The 10,102-nt window shown below is 47.1% G+C and overlaps 1 long non-coding RNA gene across 1 annotated transcript; it reads left to right on the forward strand.

Moving 5' to 3' along the window:
* Positions 1 to 703: 703 nt before the first annotated feature.
* LOC142296563 (uncharacterized) lies at positions 704 to 3,012 on the forward strand. Its single transcript, XR_012751651.1, has 7 exons — positions 704 to 894; positions 1,388 to 1,469; positions 1,552 to 1,660; positions 1,758 to 1,931; positions 2,023 to 2,146; positions 2,242 to 2,357; positions 2,447 to 3,012. It is a non-coding gene; the product is annotated as an uncharacterized LOC142296563 (long non-coding RNA).
* The last annotated feature ends 7,090 nt before the right edge of the window (positions 3,013 to 10,102 follow it).

The following is a 10,102-nucleotide window of genomic DNA, read 5'->3' on the forward strand; positions in this document are numbered from 1 at the left end:
ATAACCATTAGCACCACTAAACTGGTGCCTTATCTAATACATTTATAGGAATGAATGACCTGTATATGGCAAGCACCATTATGCCCCTAATATGGATATTATTAACACCATTTAGAGTACAAGCCCCTTTAGGTCTATATGTGTGTGTCATACCACCAAGAGTGACACATCATAAGCATGCCCCCAATATATTATTAACACCTTCAGAGTACAAGCCCCCCCCCCCCCCCCTTTTTGTCTATATATGTGTATGTCATACCACAAAGAATGACATCTTAAGAATGCCCCCAATAGAGCTAGCACTAATACATATATGTATGACAAATCCCCCTTTGAAAAGCCCTATTTATATGCTTGGCATACCAACAAGAATGACACATCACTTGCACGCATGCAGCACAGATCACGTGATCTGTTCTGTGATATATGCGAAAACTATGAGTATATCTATATGTATACACATGGTATATGGGGATTTTCACTTCTGCAAACAGCGCTATACATTGCTGCGAGTACGGAAGTTCTGCAGTAATATCGCCATATTTGTAACATTGCTGGGCCTGTGGAACGCATAATGCGTTCCACACTACAGACAGTACTGAAGGAAGTTGTTTCCCTAAAACCCCGCCCAGTATGGATCATGTGACCTTGCCTGTGACATGGGAATGTGAAAGTGCCGTTACATCACTTCCGGCCACGAGCTACTTCCGGTTTTCGGACGGAGCAAACTGACCTCCGGAATTCCAGTAATAAAACGCCTGCAGAGCGTGCAGGTCAGTAGTCCAGACAGCAGGCACAGACCGGGACGGCAGGGATGAAGTGTGAGCTCCCAGTGTGATAGAGTGTGTTTCACTCGGGACTCACAGTCCTTACTGGTAGAGCTCCAGGACCAAGGTATGTTTCCTAACCAGACATCATGGGGGGATTCTCTCAAGTACACTGATACCCTTTCTGCTGCAGATCGAGGCCCCTATAATTAGAAGCCATACACCTGCATGTATAAAATAGTGTTTATAGCACTGGATACAGTTACGTGCAGTCTCACAGAAGGTATACACCTCTGTGATTCAATGGTAGGGGAATGCATGGGAATACTATACCTTAGGAAACTTCCCCCCTATAGGCAAGGTAATACTGACCTCATATACATTTATATATGGATAGACGTATATACGTATGAACTTTCTGGGGTGACTGCCATAATATGTAGCTGCATTTAGCCATTATCTTGCCAATACAAGAGAGGTAAATTTTTACTGTTTTGACAGTGACTATAATATATCTGTCATATATATAGATTTTCTAGACGGGATAATGGTACTAATATGCTTTCTGGGTTTATAGTGGAACTAGAACTACAAGTATCCGTTATGTTGTTCTTTTGCAGGAAATGCAGGAAGTGACTCTTCATGTTACATCCCTGGGGTAGGGTGTGTTTTTTACCTACACACCGCTGATAGCCTTTACAGGTATACCCCTTAGTACCAGTAAGTCACACATATGTATGGTCTATAACAAAGGTGGTAAATCAATGATGCTATTCCTTTACAGGACATATTGTCTGTCATATTCCATACTTTTGCCTGTAAAGAGATCAAATATATATTCAAGTCCCGGAGTAATTTGATGGTTGAAAAACCCACTCTGGTTCCATTAAGAGGTAATCTAATATATATAAAAAAACGGAAATGTGTGTCGCTCTAGAGTATACCCCAAACAGAGGACATGTATAATTATATATCCTATTATCCCTACAGGAGGGAGGAATACACAACCTATTATAACTAGAGGACCATACGTCTCTTGGAGAAGGATAGTGGATAAAAAACGGCCTATATACTGACTAAAAGGGTATATACCACTACTTCTCTATATATTTAAGCCCCGGAGTAATCTGATGGTTGAAAAACCCACTCTGGCTCTATTAAGAGGTAATTTGATAAAAAACAGGAAATGTGTGTCGCTCTATAGTATACCCCAAACGGAGGACATGTTTAACTATATATCTTATTATCCCTACAGGAGGGAGGAATACACAACCTATTATAACTATAAGACCATACGTCTCCTGGAGAAGTGTAGTGGATAATAAACGGCCTATATGTTGACTGAAAGGGTGTATACCATTACCTCTCTATATATACAGGTAGAAATCCAGTCTTTATGTGAATGAGAAATGTTGCCTGAATATACGAATAACATGGAATTACCCGCCTACTCTTTTCCTACACATTTCTACAGGGACCAACTACTGAATAAGCGTCATCCTTATCCTAGGCATTTGAATGGTCCGCTCATATCACTACATACTAAGAGGGAACACCTATTAGCACTCTAATTAAGAGGACTGGTCCCTTGTAAGTGTACCTATAGCTATATGTGCCGAAAACAATGCAGTCGTGTGATTATTAATATACTTACAATATTTTTTCGTTCATCTTTCTAGGTGTCCTTTCTTGAGAAGTGACTCACACAAAAAATCCTCTGATGATCCCCTTTTTACTGCGTTAGGGGGGGTGAAACGCGTCAGGAGAGCAGGGGGATCCATTAGTTTAGTGGAACTCCAGGCTCCTACCTAATATTATCCAGCAATCCTAATTAGGGAATATATGCCTAATATGAGAACCCTGGACAGCTAACGCATTGCCACTGTTTGATTGTCTATGGTTCATCTGTTTGCACTTTTATCACTTTTCTGGTGGTGGTTATCCCTGCTGGAGGCTGACAAGGACAGTAAGAACTAGATACCTTTGTAGTGGAGTATAATCAACATATATATCTACAAACAAGGAAGTAGGCGTAGTGTACATTATACAACTACTAGTCGGACAGCGACGTACTAACCTCTGTCCCCCTCTCTACAAACCACTGTCTACAACTGTGCTTAGGCGTGGGGTAACCATGGTCTACACTCGCACTTGTATATATATTTCTTATTGATGTACGGTAATTGTAAGTGAAGAACACCATTTTGTTCTTTTTTTAATATTTATTAATAAAATATATTTTTATGAGAGTAGTTCTAGTGGTGGTCTTTCAGTTTATGACTACCTCTATTTAATCTTTTTTGTTTTTTGCGAAAAGTTAGCATAAACCGCAGATTCGGGGAGGAGGGGACCTGTACCTGACCTCAGGAGGGGTGGTGCCTCCTCCCCAGACCTACGGAGGCTGTGATTGACTGACGAACGCCGCTCAACCAATCACAGCCACTGTAATGTTCCAGCCATTTAAAATGACTGAAACATTGAAATCCAGCCCTGACCAGTGCAGCTGTAGCACTGGCCATTGGCTGGAGCTGGGTGACCTCACTGGATCACCCTCCCCCAGTTCCAGCAGCTCTGATTGGAGAGATCGTCCTTGTGACCGATCTCTCCAATCGCCATGGACCTGTTGCCGGTGACTGCCCCCGTCACCGTCACTTGTCATCCCTGCAGCACGCCAGCACAGTGAGTGTATACAGTGCAATGGCAGGGCGACAAGCTCCGGTCCCATGCTGTTATGTAACCGGAGCATGGGACCCGGAAGTTGCCGCGCCGCCATTCCACTGTATGAAACCGGCGAAAAGCCTCCCGATCTGCCGCCGCCGCTGCCCTCCGCGATCTGCCACCTGTCTCCCGATCTGCTGCCCGCACTCCCACCCCTCGTATCTGCTGCCCGCACCCTCACCCCCACACCTCCCGTTGCGCCGCCGCTGCCCTCCTCGATCTGCCACCTGTCTCCCGATCTGCTGCCCGCACCCCCACTCCTCGTATCTGCTGCCCGCACCCCCACACCTCCCAATCTGCAGTTGTCCTCCGCGATCTGCCACCTGTCTCCCCGATCTGCTGCCCGCACCCCCACCCCTCGTGATCTGCTGCCCGCACCCCCACCCCCACAGCTCCCGATCCGCCGCTGCCCTCCGCGATCTGCCACCTGTCTCCCCGATCTGCTGCCCGCACCCCCACCTCTCGTGATCTGCTGCCCGCACCCCCACCCCCACACCTCACGATCCGCTGCTGCCCTCCGCGATCTGCCACCTGTCTCCCCGATCTGCTGCCCGCACCCTCACCCCTCGTGATCTGCTGCCCGCACCCCCACCCCTCCCGATTCGCCGCTGCCCTCCTTCGTCTGCCACAGTGTCACCGGTCTAGCCGATCTGCTGCCCGGCCCCTCCCCCTCGTGATCGGCTGCGCGCCCCCTCTCCTCTGTTATGCGCTGCACACCCCCTCTCCTCCGTTATGCACTGCGCGCCCCCTCTCCTCCGTTATGCGCTGCGTGCCCCCTCTCCTCCGTTATGCGCTGCCCGCCACTCCCCCTCGTGATCGGCTGGCGCCCCCTCCCCTCCGTGATGTGCTGCCCACTCCCCCCACCTCTCACCTCCGTGATCGGCTACCCGCCCCCTCCCCTGTCACCCCCGTGATGTGTGCTCCTTCCCCTGTCACCCCGTGATGTGTGCTCCCTCCCTTGTCACCCCCGTGATCTGTGCTCCCTCCCCTGTCACCCCTGTGATGTGAGCTCCCTCCCCTGTCACCCCCGTGATGTGTGCTCCCTCCCCTGTCACCCCCGTGATGTGTGCTCCCTCCCCTGTCACCCCCGTGATGTGTGCTCCCTCCCCTGTCACCCCCATGATCTGTGCTCCCTCCCCTGTCACCCCCGTGATCTGTGCTCCCTCCCCTGTCACCCCCGTGATCTGTGCTCCCACCCCTGTCACCCCCGTGATCTGCTGTCCGCTCTCCCGCCACCTCTCACCCCCGTGATCTGTGCTCCCTCCCCTGTCACCCCCGTGATCTGCTGTCCGCTCTCCCGCCACCTCTCACCCCCGTGATCTGTGCTCCCTCACCTGTCATTCCCGTGATCTGTGCTCTGCTCACCTGTCTCCCCCGTGATCTGCGCTTCACTCCCTCTCCCACCTCTCACCCTCCCCGATCTGCTGCCTCCTTCATCTCCTGTGATCCTGCTGCCTAGATCCATCCTGTAAGGTAACACTCCCCAAACTCACCTCCCACTCCCCCTCCCCCCATCCCCCCTTCACCCCATCCTCTGCCGCTCCTGCATCCACTGCGCCCTCTCCCATCCGCCCCCACCCTATCCCAGCCGCCTCCACCCTATCCCAGCCGCCTCTGTCTCACAATCACAGATGCTCCCTTTATATGCTGCTGCCCCCCCCATCTGCCGCCTCCCATCTGCCGCTGTTCTGATCCATCCTGTAAGTATTGTTCGTGGCTCTTTTCTAACTATCCCCAATCGCATCTCCCACTCCCTCTCCCCCCCTCCTCCCCCACCCGCTTGCCGCCAAGTGCTGATCAGCTACGTGATTGGCTGATCAGGTACATAATTGTTGCTCTAGTTTTTGCTTTTTTTGTGCACCCCAAATAAAAAAAAAACTAAAAAAAACTTGAACAATTAGGTACCTGATCAGCAAGCGTCCTGCAGTCGTACTCGACTTTGGACAGGACTTTTTTCCATCCCACCTAGTCCCCCCCCCTTTTTTGCAGAACATTCGTGCGTGCGCCCTGTTTTATTTTTCTATGCCATGGGGGGGTCTAGTTTCCAAAATGGGGTCACATGTGGGGGAGCTCTACTGTTTCGGCACCTCAGGGGGTCTCCAAACACAACATGGAATACGCTAATTATCCCAGACAATTTTGCGTTTGAAAAGTCAAATGACGCTCCTTGCATTCCGAGCCCTGCTGTGTGCCCAAACATTTGATTTCCACCACATATGAGGTATTTGTGTACTCAGGAGAAATTGCACCATACATTTTATGGTGCAATTTTTCCTGATACCCTTGTGAAAAAAAAGCTACCTGGTTGAAGTAACAATTTTTTGGTAAATTTTTTTTTTTATTTTCATGGCTCAACTCTATTAACTTTTGTGAGGCCCCCAGAGGATCAAAGTGCTCAATAAACATCTAGATAAATTCCATGAGGGGTCTAGTTTCCAAAATGGGGTCATATGTGGGGGAGCTCCACTGTTTCGGCACCTCAGGGGGTCTCCAAACACAACATGGAATACGCTAATTATCCCAGACAATTTTGCGTTTGAAAAGTCAAATGACGCTCCTTGCATTCCAAGCCCTGCTGTGCGCCCAAACATTTGATTTCCACCACATATGAGGTATCTATGTACTCAGGAGAAATTGCACCATACATTTTATGGTGCAATTTTTCCTTATACCCTTGTGAACACAAAAAGCTACCTGGTTGAAGTAACAATTTTGTGGTAAAAATTTTTTTTTTTATTTTCACGGCTCAACTCTATTAACTTTTGTGAAGCCCCCAGAGGATCAAAGTGCTCAATAAACATCTAGATAAATGCCATGAGGGGTCTAGCTTCCAAAATGGGGTCACATGTGGGGGAGCTTCACTGTTTCGGCACCTCAGGGGCTCTCCAAACGCAACATGGTGCGGCTAACGATTCCAGCTAATTTTCTGTTCAAAAAGTCAAATGACGCCCCTTCCCTTCCGAGTCCTGCGGTGCGCCCAAACAGTGGTTTTTCGCCACATATGAGGTATGCTCAGAAGAAATTGCCCAACAAATTTTGGGGGTTTATTTAATCCTGCTACCCTTGTGAAATGCAATATTTGAGGCTAAATAAACATTTTTGTTGCAAAAAGTAAAATGTTCATTTTTTCCTTCCACATTGCTTTAGTTACTGTGAAGCACCAGAAGGGTAAATAACCTTGTTGAATGTGGTTTTGAGTAGCCTGAGGGGTGCCGTTTTTGGAATGGTGTCACTTTTGGGTGTTTTGTGTCATGTAGACCTTTCAAAATCGCTTCAAATGTGATGTGGTCCCTAAAAAAAGTGGCTTTGTAAATTTTGTTGTAAAAAGGAGAAATTGCTCATAAAATTTGAACCCCTATAACTTCCTTAATTTTTTTTTTTTTCCCCAAAATTGTTCTGATGTAAAGTAGACATGTGGGAAATGTTATTTATTAATTATTTTGTGTCATATGTCTCGTTGATTTTAAAGCATAAAAATTCAAAGTTCGAAAATTACAAAATTCTCAAAATTTTTGCAAAATTTCTGATTTTTTCACAAAGAAACACAAAAAATATCGGCCTAAATTTACCACTAACATGAAGCTCAATATGTCAGGAAAAAACAATCTCAGAATCACCGGGATCCGTTGAAGCGTTCCAGAGTTTTAACCTCATAAAGTGACACTGGTCAAAATTGCAAAAAATGGCCTGGTCTTTAGGGTCAAAATAGGCTTGGGGCTGAAGGGGTTAAATGGGATGTGGTCAATAAAAAAAATGTTTTTGTATATTTTGGTGGATAAAAGAGAAATTCATGATAATCTTTTATGCCTTCTAAATTTCTAACAAAAAAAATGCTTTCAATAATGGTGCTGATGTAAAGTAGACATGTGGGAAATGTTATTTTAGTAACTATTTTGTGTGACGTAACTGCCTGGTTTAATGGCATAAAAATAAAAATTTGAAAATTGTGAATTTTCAACATTTTCACGAAGATTCTAATTTTTTTCACTAATAAATGTAAAAATTTCAACCTAAATTTACAACTGACATGAAGTACAATGTGTCATGAAAAACATTCTCAGAATTACATTACAGAGTTATTACCACATAAAGTGACAATGGCTAGAATTGTAAAATTTGGCCTTGTCAGGAAGATGAAAACAAGCATTGGTGGTAAGATGTTAAAAAGAAAAGCCTGCAGCAAGAATGCAGTGGTTAACAATAGTGATGAGCGAGTACTAAAAAGCTCGGGTGCTCGAAGCTCGGGCCGAGCCTCCCAAGATACTCGTGTACTCGGCCCGAGCACCGAGCCCAATGTTATCCTATGGGAGACCCGAGTATTTTTGTGAAATGACCCCCCGGCAGCATGTAGAAACCCTAAAAATGTCACAAAAGTCTCAGAAGAGTGCTAAAATGACATGGCATCAGCATGGGGAAGACCCCTTGAAGCATTTATCACTCAAAAGTCACAGCTGTGAACAATTTTGTCCGAGTTTTACGCCATTTTTACGGACTCACCAGAAAACCTTCCAAAATGACACCAAAATGAATTTTCATGGCGGAAATGTTAAGGGCACATACCCAATAGTGAGATAGAGCTGGTGTATGTTACTTTTTGAGATTAATACATGAAAGATTTTACATGAAAACCTTGTGTGGCAGTCCGATGTCCAAAACGCACGTTTTGTGCTTTTTACTAACGATGTCGGTCATTTTTTTTTTTTATTCTATCTCCCTCAGTCCGTCGGTCTGTCTCTCTCTGTCTTGTCTGTCCCCCTCTCACAGTCTGTCGGTCAGTTCCCCCCCCTCTCTCTTACTTACCGTTCCCCGATCACTGCCGCGGCGCTGCACAGCTGTTCAAACTCCGGTGGCTTTTCCTCTTTTGAAAAAGCCGGCCGCTCATTAATCAATCTCGTATTCTCTGCTTTCCTGCTTTTCGGCGCCTATGATTGGTTGCAGTGAGACACGCTCCCACACTGAGTGACAGCTGTCTCACTGCAACCAATCACAGCAGCCGGTGTGTGTATACTGTGCAGTGAAATAAATAATTAAATAATTAAAAAAACCGGCGTGCGGTCCCCCCAATTTTAATACCAGCCAGATAAAGCCATACGGCTGAAGGCTGGTATTCTCAGGATGGGGAGCTCCACGTTATGGGGAGCCCCCCACCCTAACAATATCAGTCAGCAGCCGCCCAGAATTGCCGCATACATTAGATGCGACAGTTCTGGGGCTGTACCCGGCTCTTCCCGATTTGCCCTGGTGCTTTGGCAAATCGGGGTAATAAGGAGTTAATGGCAGCCCATAGCTGCCACTAAACCCTAGATTAATCATGTCAGGCGTCTATGAGACACCCTCCATGATTAATCTGTAAGTTACAGTAAATAAACACACACACCCGAAAAAATCCTTTATTAGAAATAAAAAACACACACATATACCCTGGTTCACCACTTTAATCAGCCCCAAAAAGCCCTCCATGTCCGCCGGAATCCAGGATGCTCCAGCGTCGCATCCTGCGCTGCTGCATAGAGGTGACCGGAGCTGCAGAAGACACAGCCGCTCCGGTCACTTCCACGCAGCAAATGAGGTGAGTAGCGCGATCAGCTGAGCTGTCACTGAGGTTACCCGCCGTCACTGGATCCAGTGACAGCGGGTAACCTCAGTGACAGCTCAGCTGATCGCACGGCTGTCTTCATTAGCTGCGTGGAGGTGACCGGAGCGGCGGTGTCTTCTGCAGCTCCTGTCACTTCCATGCAGCAGAGCTGGACGCGACGCTGGAGGTCCGTGGAGTACGCCGGACATGGAGGGTTTGTCGGGGTTAATAAATTGGTAATGAGGGACTTTGTTAGTGTTTTTTATTTCTAATAAAGGATTTTTCGGGTGTGTGTGTTTTTTAACTGTAATTTACAGATTAATCATGGAAGGAATCTCGGGGAGACGCCTGACATGATTAATCTAGGATTTAGTGGCAGCTATGGGCTGCCATTAACTCCTTATTACCCCGATTTGCCAACGCACTAGGGTAAATCGGGAAGAGCCGGGTACAGCCCCAGAACTGTCGCATATAATGTATGCGGCAATTCTGGGCAGCTGCTGACTGATATTGTTAGGGTGGGGGGCTCCCCATAACGTGGAGCTCCCCATCCTGAGAATACCAGCCTTCAGCTGTATGGCTTTATCTGGCTGGTATTAAAATTGGGGGAACCGCACGCCGTTTTTTTTAATTATTTATTTATTTATTTTACTGCACAGTATAGACCCGCCCACCGGCTGCTGTGATTGGGTGCAGTGTGACACCTGTCACTCAGCGTGGGGGCGTGTCTCACTGCAACCAATCATAGGCGCCTGTGGGCGTGGAAAGCAGGGAATATGAGATGGCTGTGTACAGAGCACAGCGCGCCGGCCGGTATAAAGGCTCGGTCACGCTGTGCAGGCCGGCCAATCACTGCAATTCCACAACTAACAGGCCTGTGGCATTGCAGTGGTCTGCCAGCCAATCCCTGCATGAGGGCTGGCTCTCAAAAGAGCGCCAACATGCAGGGATGAAGACCACGAGTAAAGCACGAGTATTGCAAAATTACTCGGTACCCGCCGAGTAGACCGAGTACAGTGATACTCGTGCGAGTACCGAGTAG

The sequence above is a fragment of the Anomaloglossus baeobatrachus genome, chromosome 1, assembly GCF_048569485.1.
Source record: "Anomaloglossus baeobatrachus isolate aAnoBae1 chromosome 1, aAnoBae1.hap1, whole genome shotgun sequence".
NCBI lineage: Eukaryota > Metazoa > Chordata > Amphibia > Anura > Aromobatidae > Anomaloglossus > Anomaloglossus baeobatrachus.